The sequence below is a fragment of the Hevea brasiliensis genome, chromosome 1, assembly GCF_030052815.1.
Source record: "Hevea brasiliensis isolate MT/VB/25A 57/8 chromosome 1, ASM3005281v1, whole genome shotgun sequence".
Classification (NCBI taxonomy): domain Eukaryota; kingdom Viridiplantae; phylum Streptophyta; class Magnoliopsida; order Malpighiales; family Euphorbiaceae; genus Hevea; species Hevea brasiliensis.
This window is the reverse complement of record NC_079493.1, coordinates 117,815,053-117,831,960: the sequence shown is the minus strand read 5'-3', so window position 1 is coordinate 117,831,960 and position 16,908 is coordinate 117,815,053. Positions and strand designations below refer to the sequence as shown.

At 26.3% G+C, this 16,908-nt stretch overlaps 1 protein-coding gene across 2 annotated transcripts in view; it reads left to right on the top strand.

The window, feature by feature from the left end:
• The window catches only part of LOC110648563 (receptor like protein 21-like), a 152,136-nt gene that overhangs the window by 108,806 nt on the left and 26,422 nt on the right, over positions 1-16,908 (top strand). The gene's annotated exons all lie outside the window — the stretch shown is intronic.

The following is a 16,908-nucleotide window of genomic DNA, read 5'->3' as shown; positions in this document are numbered from 1 at the left end:
GTAATTACCAACGAAAAGCTTTTCGTAGGTAATATTTAGGAGAAAATAGAGAAAAAAAATTCTAAAAAACAAAAAAAATTTTACCTACGAAAAGTATTTAGTTGGTAATTACCAACGAAATACTTTTCGTAGGTAATATTAAGGAGAAAATAGGGAAAAATTCTAAAAAACTTAAAAAATTTAAAAAATTTTAGCTACGAATTGTTTTCGTCGGTAATTACCAACGAAACGATTTTCGTAGGTAATATTAAGGAGAAATTGAAAATAAAATTTTAAAAAAATACCTACGAAATATATTTAGTCGGTAATTCGTCGGTAAATCACAAAAAATGTGAAATTCCCACATCGTTTGAGAATAGATTTGAGGGTAGTGAGTTTGTCTATAAAAGGAGAACTACCCTCAAACATAGAGCAATTGTGGCATAGTCACATATATGGGATCTATGTTGGGCTCCACTAGTAATTTTTTTCAAGTCAATTAAATCTTAAAAAATTATAAATTAAAATAATTAATATTTAATATTTAATTTAAAAATTAAAAAATTAATTTGAAAATTTTAAATTAAATTAAATTAAATTAAATTAAAATTTAAATTACATTTTAAATTAAATTAAATTTAAAAGTTAATTTAAATTAAAAAAAATAAAAATTAAATTAAATTAAAAATTAATGATTAAATTAAAAAATATTAAATAAAAATTAGCTACGAAAATTTGTTTTCCTCGGTAATTACCAACAAAAAATTTTGTCGGTAAATTGTCGGTAATTTATAAGAGCAAAATCTCCTACGAAATTACCTACAAAAAAATTTAAATTTACCTACTAAATAATTTGTCGGTAAATTTAGCGACAACATTTTTTTCGTCGGTAAAAATTACCTACGCTAGTATTTGTGGACGAAAAAATTTCGTCGGTAATTTGTCGGTAATCACTGATTACCTACGAAATTTCAGTATATTTGGTCGGTAATTTTTGTAGCTATTTTTTTAATTTCTTGTAGTGTTTGACGTTAGAAATATATAATTATTTTTATTCTTTAAAAGAAATACAATAATACTACAATTTTGAGTATAAGAATCAAGAATTGAATTAAATCAGAATAGGAATCAAAACTACAATTGAATCAAAACTAAAAGCACTTAAAATCGAATTGAAATTCGAATCTCATTATAGTTTCAGAAAATGAAAGAACCGAAATTTGATTCAAGTTTTAATTCTTACAAAGAATCAAATTAAAATTAGGATAGAATCGAAACTGCACGTAATAAATTTTTCTTATTCTTTTTCTAATATGGATTCTAATAATGCTAGATATATAACTTATGTTAACAACTCTCTCTATATTTGATTAGTGATATATTTAATAAAGGCATACATTAAACATGAACGCATTAAAAAACTAATAAATTAACTACTTTTTAAAAAGGAAGTAGATTATTATTTGAAATGTATATAAAAATATTTTTATAAAATGAGAGAAATAAAATTCTTATTATTTTACTTTCATCATTAATTAATTAATTAAATTTTATATAATAATAATAATAATAATAATAATAATAATAATAATAATAATAATAATAATAATAATAATAATACACTATAACAAATCTAGGATTTAATAACACTTTTTCAATATCATTTTATACATGATGTGAAAGTAATAAATAACACAAAAGATAACATATTTAAACATCAAAATAACATATGAAATAATAAATATATATAACATCATATATAATAATATTATAAATTAATATGAAATTATTGTTAAAAACTTTAAATTACGAGTTTTATGTACATCATTAGATAATTATTGATAATTTTTATTAATAATATGTTTTAAATTTTTAACAGCATATTAAGCATATTGTTAAAATCTAGATTTGTTATAATGGTAATAATAATAACATCATCCGGATAATTTCATTTGTATATATACTAAAGTTGAATCCCTTCCCCCATTTTATTCATCGAAATTGCTACTCCAAAATTGGCTATTAGGGATTTGTTTCACTCTCCCTTTTTTAAATTAAAAATATTAGATAGATTACCATTAAACCAAAGCACCGCATAATATTGACCAAAATGAAAGAACCAAAGGGACCCGCAGCCCAAATCCAAATACAAAGTAGGCCGCTTCAAAGTCTACAGTATTCAAGCCTAACATAAAATAGGCTCAAGGCCTTACACAATCAAACTCGCTGCTAGAACCCAATCCAGGGAGAAGACCTGCTGCGTTCTCCCCTAACCCGATTTGAGGAGAAGCCCTAGCTGCGATCAATCATCCTGCGACTTCAGTATCCAAAGAAGGCCAAAATGGGGAAGATGACCTCTCTACATCAGATTTCAAGCCTACTGAAGCTCAAAGAGGCCACAAAATAGACACCCTAGCCAAGTCGAGCATCTCAGTTGCTTTGTCACAGACAACTCAAGGACCAAACTTCACATCTCCGAGGGGCAATATAGCAGGGCTCTTGACGTCTCAATGTCCTTTAGACTTTAAGGGATGAGTTGCTTAGGACAAGCAATAGGAAAGTCCACAGTGATACCATACCCAAACATCATAACCCCTAGAGTAGACCACATAAATTACTACCATCGAAACCCACATCGGCACCTGCATCTAGTAGGAACCACAGCTAAAGGTTTCCTTGATCTTCCTCTCCAAGAAAAGCACGACCTGCAACCCGAAACAAGCAAAACCAGATATTTACACCGCCACCTGAGAGCACTGAAGAAGAAAATCCACCATTGAGCATAGAGGAGAGCCGCCCCCTGTTCGGATGGGGCAGGGGACAGTTGAGAACACTGGTAGAAGAAAGAGATAGTAACCAGAGAGGCTTTTTTTTTGTTTTAACTACGATTTGTTTCACACTCTCATTTCCTCCCTCGGACTTTTTTCATTTGCTCTGCATTTATATACTCTCTCTCTGTTTTTGCTCTGCGCATCTCTGCTGCAGTTGCAGTCGTTACATAACTAGTGTTGAGTTGCGCGCAGCCCGCAACCACGGATTCTTATCACTATGGTATCCTTATCAAGAAATTCAGCTGATTGCTAGGTAGTGAAGTTTGAGTTGAAAAACGCATTGTCAGGGAGAAAAGAAATTATAATACAAATATATAAACTATAACGATTATTATATGCATTTTTTATTAATCTCCGTATAGGTATATGCATTCTTGTTAATCAACAGTGTAAATATATTATGTTTTTTAGTGAAATGAAATTCATTCACTTTCTTTGACAAAAAAACAAAAAAAAATTCATTCACTTTCAAAAAATTCTTAACCAGTAAAAAAATCTCAGCATATTTTAATTTTATAATCATAATTTAGATAATATATGTCATATGTAAATTTGATGGGCAGATTTAATTTTTGCAGGACTTTGTGCATTAAATAGACTTCAGGAGGTAGATCTCAGTTACAATAAATTTGAAGGTTCCCTTCCTCCATGCCTCCAAAATTTGACATCCCTTAGAGTGTTAGATCTCTCGCAAAACAAGTTCAATGGAAATGTTTCGTCATATGTGATAGCTGGTCTGAGGTCCCTCGAATACATTGATCTAAGTCATAATCAATTTATGGGTTCATTCTCATTCAGCTCATTTGGCAATCATTCCAAGCTGGACGTGGTAAAATTCGTAAGTGACAATGACAAGTTTGAAATAGAAACTGAAGATGCAGTTTGGGTTCCAAACTTTCAATTGAAGGTCCTTGTACTGTCTAACTGCAATCTGAACAAGAAAATTCCTCAGTTTCTTCTTCACCAGTGGCAACTGAAAGCAATTGATCTCTCTCACAATAAGTTGAAAGAAAGATTTCCTGCTTGGTTACTTGCAAATAATACTAGACTTGAATTCCTGAGTTTCAGGAATAACTCCTTGATAGGTCAGTTTCACATACAGCCCTATCCTTTGGAGAAAGCTATTCATGTGGATCTCTCAGACAATCAAATTGAAGGGCAGCTGCAAGAAAATGTTGGAAAACAATTTCCTCATTTGATATCTCTTAATTTATCCAAAAATGCTTTTGATGGTAGTCTTCCTGCTTCCATTTGTGATATTACAAACTTGAAGGAGTTGGACCTTTCTTTGAACAATTTCTCTGGGGAAGTAGGATTTACTGCACGTTGCACCAATTTGGATGTTTTAGACTTATCCAACAACAACTTCCATGGGGAATTTTTCTCAACTCATTACCAATGGAGTGTGTTGAAGGCATTGCGGTTGAGTGACAACAAATTTACAGGAAGTCTGACAAATATAAAATCATTCAAATCATTTTCACTGTCTTTATTTGACATCAGTAACAATTATATGTCAGGGAAGATTCCCAGATGGATTGGTAACTTGACATGGCTGCAGATACTTGATATGCGGAACAACTCTTTTGAAGGAGAGCTTACTTGTGAACCATTTTCTGTTGTGTATTTAGATCTATCTCATAACTTTCTTTCGGGATCACTACCTTCTTGCTCGAACACAGGAAAGTTAGAGCAAATACATCTGCAAGAGAACAACTTTACAGGATCACTGCCAGAGGCCTTGCTCAATTCATCTAATCTATTGCCATTGAATGTTAGAGATAACAGGTTGTCTGGAAAAATTCCCAACATGATTGCTGAACTTTCCAATTTAAGGGTTCTTCTATTGGGAGGAAACAATTTGAGTGGCTCTTTTCCAAAGCAATTGTGTCAGTTGCAAAACATAAGCTTAATGGATCTTTCAAGCAACGCTTTTTCTGGGTCAATACCCCGCTGCTTCTACAATATCACCTTTGGGAAGATGAGGCCTAATTATCAGTCAATTGCTGAAAAGTCAATTTACCTGCCATTTTGGACTGTGATATATGTTTATCCAAATAAATTCTATGCGGGCACGGAAGAAGGCATGTTGAATGGTAAAAAATTCCAAATCAACTGCTAGTTTTTTATTATGCATGACGCTAACGGCTAACACTTCATAATTTTTAAAATTTTTAATGTTATACATGTGTATAGCTTCCCACTATCTTCACGATCCACCTTCTTTCATTAGCCTACACCAAGTGATTGGGTTAAAGTTCTCAAGAATTTAAAACTATCATACTCAAAAGAAAACTTATTTCATTGAGAACACTATAAAAAAAAATTCCAAATTCACTACTAGTTCACTTATTATTGGTTAAATTTTCATTATATGTGACGTTAACGGCCAACACTTCATAGTATCTAAAAGTTTTAGTGTTTATATATATAGCTTACAGGTAACATCGTAATCCACCTTTTTTTATTGGCCTAATCTGAGTTGTTTCCTTGCAAAGATTATAAAAAATTTCAAATCAACTGCTAATTTTTCATTATGCATGACGCTAATGGCTAACACTTCATAATTTTTAAACATTTTAATGTTATATATATATATATATATATATATATATATATATATATATATATAGCTTCCCAGTAACTTCGTGATCCACCCTCTTCCATTGGCCATTGGCCGAGTGATTTGGTTAAAGCCATCAAGAATTTAAAACTATCATACTCAAAAGAAAACTTGTTTTCCTGCAAAGATTATAAAAAAATTCTAAATCCACTACTAGTTCACTTATTATTGGTTAAATTTTCGTTAACGGCTAACACTCTATAGTATCTAAAAATTTTAGTATTAAATTTGAGTATTATATATATATATATATATATATATATATATATATATATATATATATATATATATATATATATATATATATCTTCTAGATACTTTCATAATCCACCTTTTTTTATTGGCCTACACTAAGTAATTGAATTAAAGTCTTCTAAAATTTAAAGCCATCACACTCGAAAAAAACAACAAATTTATTTCTTTGCAAAGGCTAAAAAGAAATTCCGAATCCATAGCTAGTTTGTTTTTTTTTTTTTTTCTTATTAGCATTATTGCACTTAAATGACTGCTTGCTTTTATTCTTTGTCAAGACTTCTTATATCTATAAAATAATCAGCATATTTACATGTAAAATATTGAATTATTTCACACATATTTACTAATTTGATACAATATACCGAACTCATTCCTTTAATTTTTTATATTTATATATAATTTTAATATATTAATTTAATATTATTATATTTTTATGTATATTGATAAAATTCTATTTAATTTAAAATATATTGAAAAACTATGAAAGATCAAAAGAAAAAAAATTATCTACAAATAAGTCTATTTTTAATTAATTTGATGTGTTTATTAAAAAATCATATAATATTGTTCTCTCATATTAATAATTTTCTGTTTTAAAATATATTTATATTGTTTATTAAGTCAAGGTATAATTCTTTTAGAAAATGGCTTCTATTTAATTTGTTTTTTTATTCTTTTAACCTTTTTTTGTTAAACTTTTTATTTATGTGTATTTTTATAATATTATAGATAACATAAAAATAAATAAATATGTATATAAAATTCTTTTAAAATATATTACAAAATTACGAAAGCTCAAAATAAAAAAAAAATATCTCTAATTTTTTTTTAAATTTAATGTGTTTATTAAGAAGTGATATAATTTTTTTTCTTGTAGAATATGTTAATATTATTTATTAAGTTAAGGTAGAATTAGAAAAGGACTTTCAATTTCTACCTCAAATGGGATTAATTAAATTTAAAAAAAAAATTAATTTTGACACTTTTATTTTCTTTAAATATTTTTAATAGTAAAAATAATATTAGAAACTAAATTTCAATATGAGATAAAGGTAAATGTAGAATGGATAAGTTATTCATCCAATAGAAAATACATTAGCACTATTATTGATACTTAACTAACTATTAGAGCTTAGAAACATCATGGTAGAGTTATCTTTGACAACGTTTAAAAAAAATTTGCAAATCAATCAATCAATAATATACAGTTTAGCATGACAAGCCACATGCCATTTTTTTTTTTAACAAATGGCTTCTTAATTTTAAAATCTGTCATGTTAAAAATATTGAATAATTTAGCATTATATATTTATTAAGTTTAATTATTATCAACATCGACTAGCAAGTGGACAAAGCACATTAACTATATGAAGGTGTCTTTTCACCTCCTTTATAATGAGGGGTAGAACTAAGGTTAAAAATTTTTTAAATTAAAATTTTATCTGTAAATTTTAGTATATTTTTAAAATGTTATTATTTTCTTTACAAAATTTTTAAAATTAAAATTTTTTATATAAATTTTAGAATTTTTTTTTAAAAAAAAAGTATTGTTTTTAATTTTCAAAGTAAATGATTGGGTTATTCCCTTTCTATTGGGAATTTGATCTTCTTGGCCATGGTTTTGGAGGCTGAATTTTTGTTTTTAATGATATCAGTTATGGTGTTTAGGTGGGTCAATTGGGAGGACTAGAGGAACGGATTTGGGAGGCCATTTTTATTAACTTAAAATATTATAAGCTATGCTTATTATTTTTGTACGAATATTATACTAAAATATAACATTTCTATGTTTATATTGGGTAATATTATTTTCTTACTATTAAAATTGCCACACTTTCAATTAAATAATGCTTAATACAACAATTATAGGTTTATTCTGATGGAAATTATTAGTGGGATGAAGTTGAGATGCAGATGGGCTAAGCTTTCGAATTTGGAGTTGGGGGTTCAGTTAAAAGTAAATGGGCATCCTTAATTTTGTTGGACGACTGATGGTTAGACTAATGATATGTATACAATTTCCTGGAAATTACTCAAAATTGATGTCTCAAACTTTCATAACAAATATAAGTTTTACGTTATTAACGTTTTAATTTTGAAGTTCAGCTTTTAAATATATTAAAATTATAGTTAAAGGGGAAAAATTAAATATATTAGGTGATATCACTCCTTTTTGTTGGAAAATAATGATGAAAATCGGATCTTATTAAGGGGTAAGGTACATGACTGCTTACTGTAATACTCCCATGAAAAGTCCTCCAGAATTTAAAACTATCCCACTCAAAAGAAAACTTTTTTTTTTTTTGCAAAGACTGAAAAAAATTCTAAATCTATTGCTTGTTCGCCCATCATTGGTCAAGTTTTCATTATAGGTAAGGCTAATGGCTAACACTCCACATATAGCTTCTAAAAAAATATTATTGTTGATGACATAAAAATATAATAAGAATATATATATATATATATATATATAAACTTTTAGGCAACTTTGTGGTCCACCTTTTTTAATTGGTCTGCATCGAGTGATTGGGTAGTGATTGAGTTAAAATCCTTCAAAATTTAAAATCATCACACTCAAAAGAAAATTTGTTTCCTTGCAAAGACTAGAAAAAAAAAAAAAATTTCGAGTCCACTGCTAGTTTGCTCATTATTGATTAAGTTTTCATTATAAAAATAACAGTTAACACTCCATAATTTAAAAAAAATTTATTCTTATATATATATATATATATATATTTCAGGCCGCTTCGTGATCCACCTGCTTTCATTGGCCTACACTCACTGACTTTAAATTCCGATCACACTTAAGAGAAAATTGTTTCCTTGCAAAGACTAAAAAAGATTCAAAGTCCACTGCTAGTTTGCTTATTATTGCTTCAATTTTCATTATAGGTGATGCTAACTGCTGATACTCCATAGTTTCTAAAAAATTTTATTTATTTATGTTTTGAGAATTGAGGAGAAAAATTGCAATAATGATGAACAAAAAATATTGTGACAAAATATAATAGGGCAATTGGATAAAAAGAAAAACTAAATCTTTTCGCTAATTTACAATTTTATCTTAGCCTTTCAATTTTGATTATATTATCCTAACATTTGATATTGGGTGCAATTGTATCTAATTGGTATATATATATATATATATATATATATATATATATATATATATATATATATATATATATATATATATATATTAGCTTTTAAGCAACTTCATGGTCCACCTTCTTTTATTGGTCTACATCGAATGACTAAGTCTTTTAGAATTTAAAACCATCACACTTAGAAGAAAACTTGTTTTCTTGCTAAGACTATAAAAAAATTCCAAGTCCACTGTTAGTTTGTTTATTATTGGTTAAGTTTTTATTATGACAATAACAATTAACAATCCATAATTTCAAAAAATTTTATTGTTATATATATATATAATTGTCCAAGCAACTTCGTGATCACCTTCTTTCATTGGCTTACAATAACCTGCTTTAAATTCCGATTACACTAAAGAGAAAACTTGTTTCCTTGCAAAGACTAAAAAAAATTCTAAGTCCACTGCTAATTTGCTTATTATTGCTTCAATTTTCATTATAGGTGATGCTAATGGCTGATACTCCATAGTTTCTAAAAAATTTTATTTATTTATTTATTGAGAATTAAGGAGAAAAATTGCAATAATGATGAAAGAAAAATATTGATGACAAGATGTAATAGGGCAACTGGATAAAAAAAAAAACACTAAATCATTTTGCTAATTTACAATTTTATCTTAGCCTTTTAATACTTAAAAGAAAACTTGTTTCCTTGCAAAGACTATAAAAAAATTCCAAGTTCACTGCTAGTTTGTTTTTTGTTGGTTAAGTTTTCATCATAACACTAACAGTTAACAATCCATAATTTCAAAAAATTTTAATGTTATACATATATATAAGACAACTTCGTGATGCACCTTTTTTCATTAGCCTACACTGAATGACTAGGTTAAAGTCCTTCAAAATTTAAAACCATTACTCTCAAAAAGAAAACTTATTTCCTTGTAAAGAATAAAAAAAATTCCAATCCACTGCTAGTTTGCTTATTATTGCTTTAGTTTTCCTTATAGTTGATACTAATGACTAACACTCCATAGTTTCTATTTTTTTTTTTTTTAGAATTTAAGAGAAAATTGCAGTAACGACAAAAGAAAAATATTAATGACAAAATATAATAGGGCAATTGGATAACAAACACTAAATCTTTTCATTAATTTACAATTTTATCTTAGCATTTCAATTTTAATTTTAGTGTCTTAACATTTGATATTGGGTGCAATTGTATTCAATTGGTCGATATATATATATATATATTCTCTCACTGGCCTATACCGAGTGACTGGGTTAAAGTCCTCCAGAATTTAAAACCATCACACTCAAAAGAAAACTTGTTTCCTTGCAAAAGACTAAGAAAATTCCAATTCCATTGCTAGCTCGCCTATTATTGGCAGATATTTTCATTGTACGTGACGCAAACGGTTAACACTATATAATTTCTAGCGTCCTCCAGAATTTAAAACCACCACACTAAAAAGAAAACTTGTTTCCTTGTAAAGACTATAAAAAAATTCCAAGTCCACTGTTAGCTTGTTTATTATTGGTTAAGTTTTCATCATGACAATTTCAGTTAACAATTCATAATTTCAAAAAATTATATATGTATATATATATATATATATATATATATATATAATTTTCTAGGTAACTTCGTAATCCACCTTTTTTCATTGGCCTACACTAACCTGCTTTAAATTCCGATCACACTCAAGAGAAAACTTGTTTCCTTGCAAAGACTAAAAAATATTCCAAGTCCATTGCTAGTTTGCTTATTATTGCTTCAATTTTCATTATAGGTGATGCTAAGGGCTGATACTTCATAGTTTCTAAAAAAATTTATTTATTTATTTTTTGAGAATTAAGGAGAAAAATTGCAATAATGATGAAAGAAAAATATTGATGACAAGATATAATAGGGCAACTGAATAAAAAAAAAACACTAAATCTTTTCGGTAATTTACAATTTTGTCTTAGCCTTTCAATTTTGATTATATTGTCCTAACATTTGATATTGGGTGCAGGCGCGCGCGTGTGTGTGTGTGTGTGTATATATATATATATATATATATTAGCTTTTAAGCAACTTCACGGTCCACCTTCTTTTATTGGTCTACATCGTATGACTAAGTCCTTTAAAATTTAAAACCATCACACTTAAAACTTATTTCCTTGCAAAGACTATAAAAAAATTCCAACCACCTTTTTTCATTAGCCTACATTGAATGACTAGGTTAAAGTCCTTCAAAATTTAAAACCGTCACTCTCAAATAGAAAACTTATTTCCTTGTAAAGAATAAGAAAAATTCCAATCCACTACTAGTTTGCTTATTGCTTCTGTTTTCCTTATAGTTGATACCAACGGCTAACACTCCATAGTTTCTTTTTTCTTTTTTTTTTAGAATTTAAGAGAAAATTGTAATAACGACAAAAGAAAAATATTAATGACAAAATATAATAGGGAAATTGGATAACCAACACTAAATCTTTTCGTCAATTTACAACTTTATCTTAGCGTTTCAATTTTAATTTTAGTGTCCTAACATTTTATATTGGGTGCAATTGTATTCAATTAGTCAATATATATATATATATATATATATATATATATATATATATATATATATATATATATATATATATATATATATATATATATATATATATATATATATATATATATATATGTATTCTTTCACTGGCCTATATCGAGTGACGGGGTTAAAATCCTCCAGAATTTAAAACCATTACACTCAAAAGAAAACTTGTTTCCTTACAAAAGACTAAGAAAATTCCAAGTCCATTACAAGCTCGCCTATTATTGGTACATATTTGCATTGTACGTGACCCTAACAGTTAACACTTTATAATTTCTAACGTCCTCTAGAATTTAAAACCACCACACTCAAAATAAAACTCATTTTCTTGCAAAAGACTAAGAAAATTCCAAGTCCATTGCTAGCTTACCTATTATTGGTATATATTTTCATTATATGTGATGCCAACATTTAACACTGTATAATTTCTAACGTCCTCCAGAATTTGAAACTATCACACTTTGCAAGAAAACTAATTTCCTTGCAAAAGACTAAGAAAATTCCAAGTCCATTTGCTAACTTGCTTATTATCGGTATATATTTTCATTATATGCGACGCCAACGGTTAACACTAACACTGTATAATTTCTAACGTCCTCCAAAATTTAAAACCATCATACTCAAAGAAAACTTCTTTCCTTGCAAAAATTAAAAAGAATTTCAAGCCCACAGCTAGTATACCTATAATTTTTCTAGTTAGCGTTATTGCACTTAATAAATGACTGCTTGCTTTAATTCTTTTTTTAAAACTTCTTTATATATATGATCCATCTCTTTTCATTGGCCTACACCGAGCAAGTAGGTTATGCATGTGTATTAAAGAAGGCAATCGCACAATAGATTGATTATTAGCTTGCTAATGCAATCTTGGGACATGATCAAAGAATTCAGGAATTTAAACACCTTTTTCACGCTCTAGCTCAAATGATATATTTTGAGAGTTTTCTAGATTTGCAGGGTTTAGAATTTAGTTCTTGGGCTTAAAACTCTCCTTTGGCGTGTGTGTGTGTATATATATATATTTGTCAAATGGATGTTTCACACATTCTTGATTATGAGTTTTTTTTTTAATTGACGTTTAAATATGTTTTGTTTTTAAATATTATTTTTATATGCTGTAAAAAATAGTTATTTTAATTAAAATATATTAAAATCAAATTTAAAACAAAATTTAAAAACTCATAATGGTTATAAGTAAACTTCTTTTGCTTTTTTTTTATTTGTTATTCTATTAGATTTGTGAATCAAAATACTAGTACGATTTGGAGATATACTTTTGTCTAATTTGAGTAGGAGAAATATTATTTAATTGAATATAGAAGTATTTCCTATATATATAGTAGAATTCTTATTATAATATTATTTATAAATTGAGTAAAACTCCTAATCAGATTAAGATTGAGAAAACTAATATAATAAATAGGAATATTTATAAAAAGGCAGGCTTTTCCTATCTAGAGTAGTTTTTACCTATTACAGAGAGGTGCTCTTACCCATTAAGAATAGTAGATTTTGCCCCTTAATAAAAATAACACTTATTTATTGCAGTCCCATGGAGGGAGTGAGACTTCGATCTTAAGGGAGATTAAGGGTAGTTTTGGCCTCTCAATGGTTTTTAAAATTTTTTAATAGGTATATTAAAATTTAATTTTTTAATTAATTGATTTCTAAATTTTTTTATTAATCTCCCTACATATTTATATAAAAAAAAATCTTAAATATGTATAGCAAATTTTATTTTTCATCAATCACCCCCTTAAATTTTATATTGACCCTAATAATTTATAATTTATATATTATAATTTAAATTGAAACATTAAAATTACTAGGTTGTCATTGAATAAATATAAAAGTTCAATATATTCATACTTTTATATTTACAAATTAAAATTTAATTGGTAGTTGTTTTTGAAAATTAAATTCAAGCCAATCTAATAATTTCCTATTGCATAATCTAAAATCAGATTGGATTTTTCAACTTTTTTCTTTTAAATTTTTGTTCCCCCCCTCATTTTGTGATAAATTTTTTTCTCTATCTTCTTTCTCGTTTACCTTTCAATCATTTATTTCATTAGTCTCAACTCTTATGCAAATTTTAGATGGATCAGTTTAAATATATATTTATTTTTAATTAATATATTTATTTTATTATTTTTTTGTAAGCAATATGCTTATTTTATTGTTTTACTAATATCTAATTTTTTTACATCTCTTTAATTTTAACGATTATTATATTTTTTTTATCTTATTTTATTATGCCATATAGTTAGTTGTATGGGCTTTATATTTATTTTTTTAGTATAATACAAATTATATATATATATATAAAATCGATGTATTATGTTTGGCCTTCCCAATGAAAATTTCCTAGCTTTGCCCCTGGGCATATTGCAAAAGAAAAATGTTATTATCCATTGTAATTGAAGACATCATTTATGATGTATAATGTAGCTAAAATAGTAAATATATTGAGTTATTTATAGAGGAGAATAAGAGAAACTAACTAATATATTTAATATGAATAGTTATATAATGAGGTTCTTTCGGATGTAATTAGAATGATGGATAGTAGAACTTGGAGCTTGTAATTGATGATTTCTTTGAAAATAGAGGAAGATGATATGTTTTTGAATGTAACTCTATATTGAGATAATGAATCACGTAAATTTTATTGTTATGGATGTTTGCTTTGTTATTTTGTAATTTATACGCTTCTACGATGGAACCTTTAAGGGTGAAAAAAGATCAATTAGACACATTTGGTATTTAAATTTATTCTTTTTAAGGAAAAAAACATTTATGAATTAATTAGTAGCTATTCAATAAGTTGCCTAACTAAAAGAAAACCTACACATCAATGCTAAGACTAAGTTATTAAATTGAAATCTTCCATTTTTTAATACTTACCCAATTGCAAACTGGCTCGCAGCTTAATTCGGTTATCAATAATTCAAAGTCTTCCATAAGTCAACACTACTTACTTTCTTTCTGGGCATTTGTATATAAGAAGAAACGGAGATGGACCTCAAAACTGAGAAATTTAATACCCTCCTCATCAGTGATTTAGCAATAAGTGATTTGTGTTTCAAATGGAAAGGCCCTTGTTTAAGTTTTCATTATGGGTACTTCTTGTTATAATTGTCGTTCAAATGAATGGGTGCGGAGCTTGCTTGGAAGAAGAGAGGATAGGTTTGCTGGAGTTCAAGGTTTTCCTAAAATCGGTGAGGTCAGTGGTTATTGTAGTCTAAATCTCTCCATGCTTCATCCTTTTGAAGAACTGCTCAGCCTTAATTTATCTGGTAATCGGTTCGATAGTTGGATTCACCCAGCAGGTACGTACATATTATCTTAATTAATTTGTTGCTCTTAATTAATCCATCAATTTCGACAAATAAAAAAGTCCATCAAGTACCAGTGGATTTAAAAGTCATGTTTTTTTTTAAAAAAAAAATGGTGAACTACATAATTATTGAATTATAATAATTAAACCTAAATTAGTTACTATAATAAATTTAACAAAAATTATAAATTTATATTAATAAATTTTTTTCTTCACCTATACATTTATAGTAAGAGCAACGACATAAATATTAATATATTATATTAATATATTATTACTGTATATGTTTGCTAGCTATCATATAAGTGATTAAATTTCAAATTTCTTTCTCATTTATAATTTTTTATTTAGATTACAAAATTATATGAAAAAGACTATTATTTATTTTAATAACTTGCTACTTGTTATCTGAAATGCCTTTTTCCTTTTTCCCCTCTTTAATACATTTTAAGGACTTACAAATAAGAAATTATGCTTGTTGAAAATTTGAACTTTCCAAATTAAAGACAGAAATTTTACTGTTCTAGGCAAGCTAATTTATTTTTTAAAGCTTTCAAAAATTTCCACTAATTTTTATTTTTATCATAAAATTTTAATTTGTTTCAATTTAGTAACTAAACTAATTTAACCTTATTTATTTATAAAAGGAATCTCTCGAAAAATATAACATGATAAAACACTAAAAATGAGATGCATTTTTTTTATAAGCATAAAAAAAATACTAAAAAAGAGATGCATACTAAAAACAAACTAAAATTGTATTACAAATTGAATGCGACATTAGATTTACTTGAATCATCATTTTAGCTAATGTTACTAATAACAAAAACTCTATGTGCTATGCAGGTTTTGATAGAAGTTTATCAAGTTTCAAGAAGCTAAAAGTTTTAGATCTTGGTTTTAATTTCTTCAATAATAGTATCTTATCATCTTTGGATGGTCTCGTATCACTCAAAATTTTAATTCTCAAATACAATTATATGGTTGGTCAGTTTCCACACAAAGGTATTTTTTTTTTTCAAGACAATATTCTAAATGTCCTATTTTTATTTATTCTCAAATATTAATATTTTTTTTTCAACCATATGGCTCAGAATTCGCTAATCTGAAGTTTTTGGAAATATTGGATATAAGTGAGAATTATTTCAATGGAAGTATCTCAATGGAAGGTAACTTCATATCCTCTCTTTATTTGGATGCTTATTAAATATACAAGCTATGAATCTTACATTCTGCTGCTGCAAGTATTTTTTTATATTTATCATATTAATATAATTAATAAATAAATAATATTTATATAAAAAACATATTTAATTATGTTTTGTTATAATATATATAAAATATTATACTTAAATCTTACAAATAGAACTATTACAATAATTATTAAAATCATTTACTCAATGTAATTGAAATAAAGTTTTAACCATTCACTAAGACCAACTAATATTAATAATATAATATTTATTATTTACTTATTATAAGATGTTCAATAAAATATAATTTGATAGTAAAAATATTTAATTATAGTTTATAGCTATATAAAAAAAGATAATAGTAATATTAGTGAAAAAAATGAACTAATTAACAAATCTTTAAAAAAAAGAAAGAAAAAGCCTAACACTATTCTAATAGTAATAGGTTTAATTAGTTTATAAAAATTCTTTATATGCGCATTGTTTTGAAATATTTTTTAATTTTTAAAAATAAATTAAATATATTGTAAATTATATATTATAATTTGAGAGTAAAAGAAATTTAATTATTTGTTACTTATAAACCAAATTTACACATTTAATAGACCATTAACTCTAAATATATATTATAAAAAAAAGCCTATAGATATTATTTTTTTAATATTTTTTGCATAATAATAATAATAATAATAATAATAATAATAATATTATTATTATTATTATTATTATTATAATAATAAAAAATAATAATATCAATTAAAATCTTACTATTTCAAAGTAATGTTTATAAAAAAAATTTTAAATAAGTGTGAGAAATATTGTTATTGTTATTATGTTTCATTACAATGAATAAAAGTATGATATTTCATTTGAATATGAATTAAAATTCATTTTACAATAAAATAAACTCATCTTAAAATTTGTTTAAAAAAGATAATAACTAATTCGAATTTAAGAATTAAAAAATTAAATAATTTAAAGAAATTAAAATGATAGTAACATAAAAT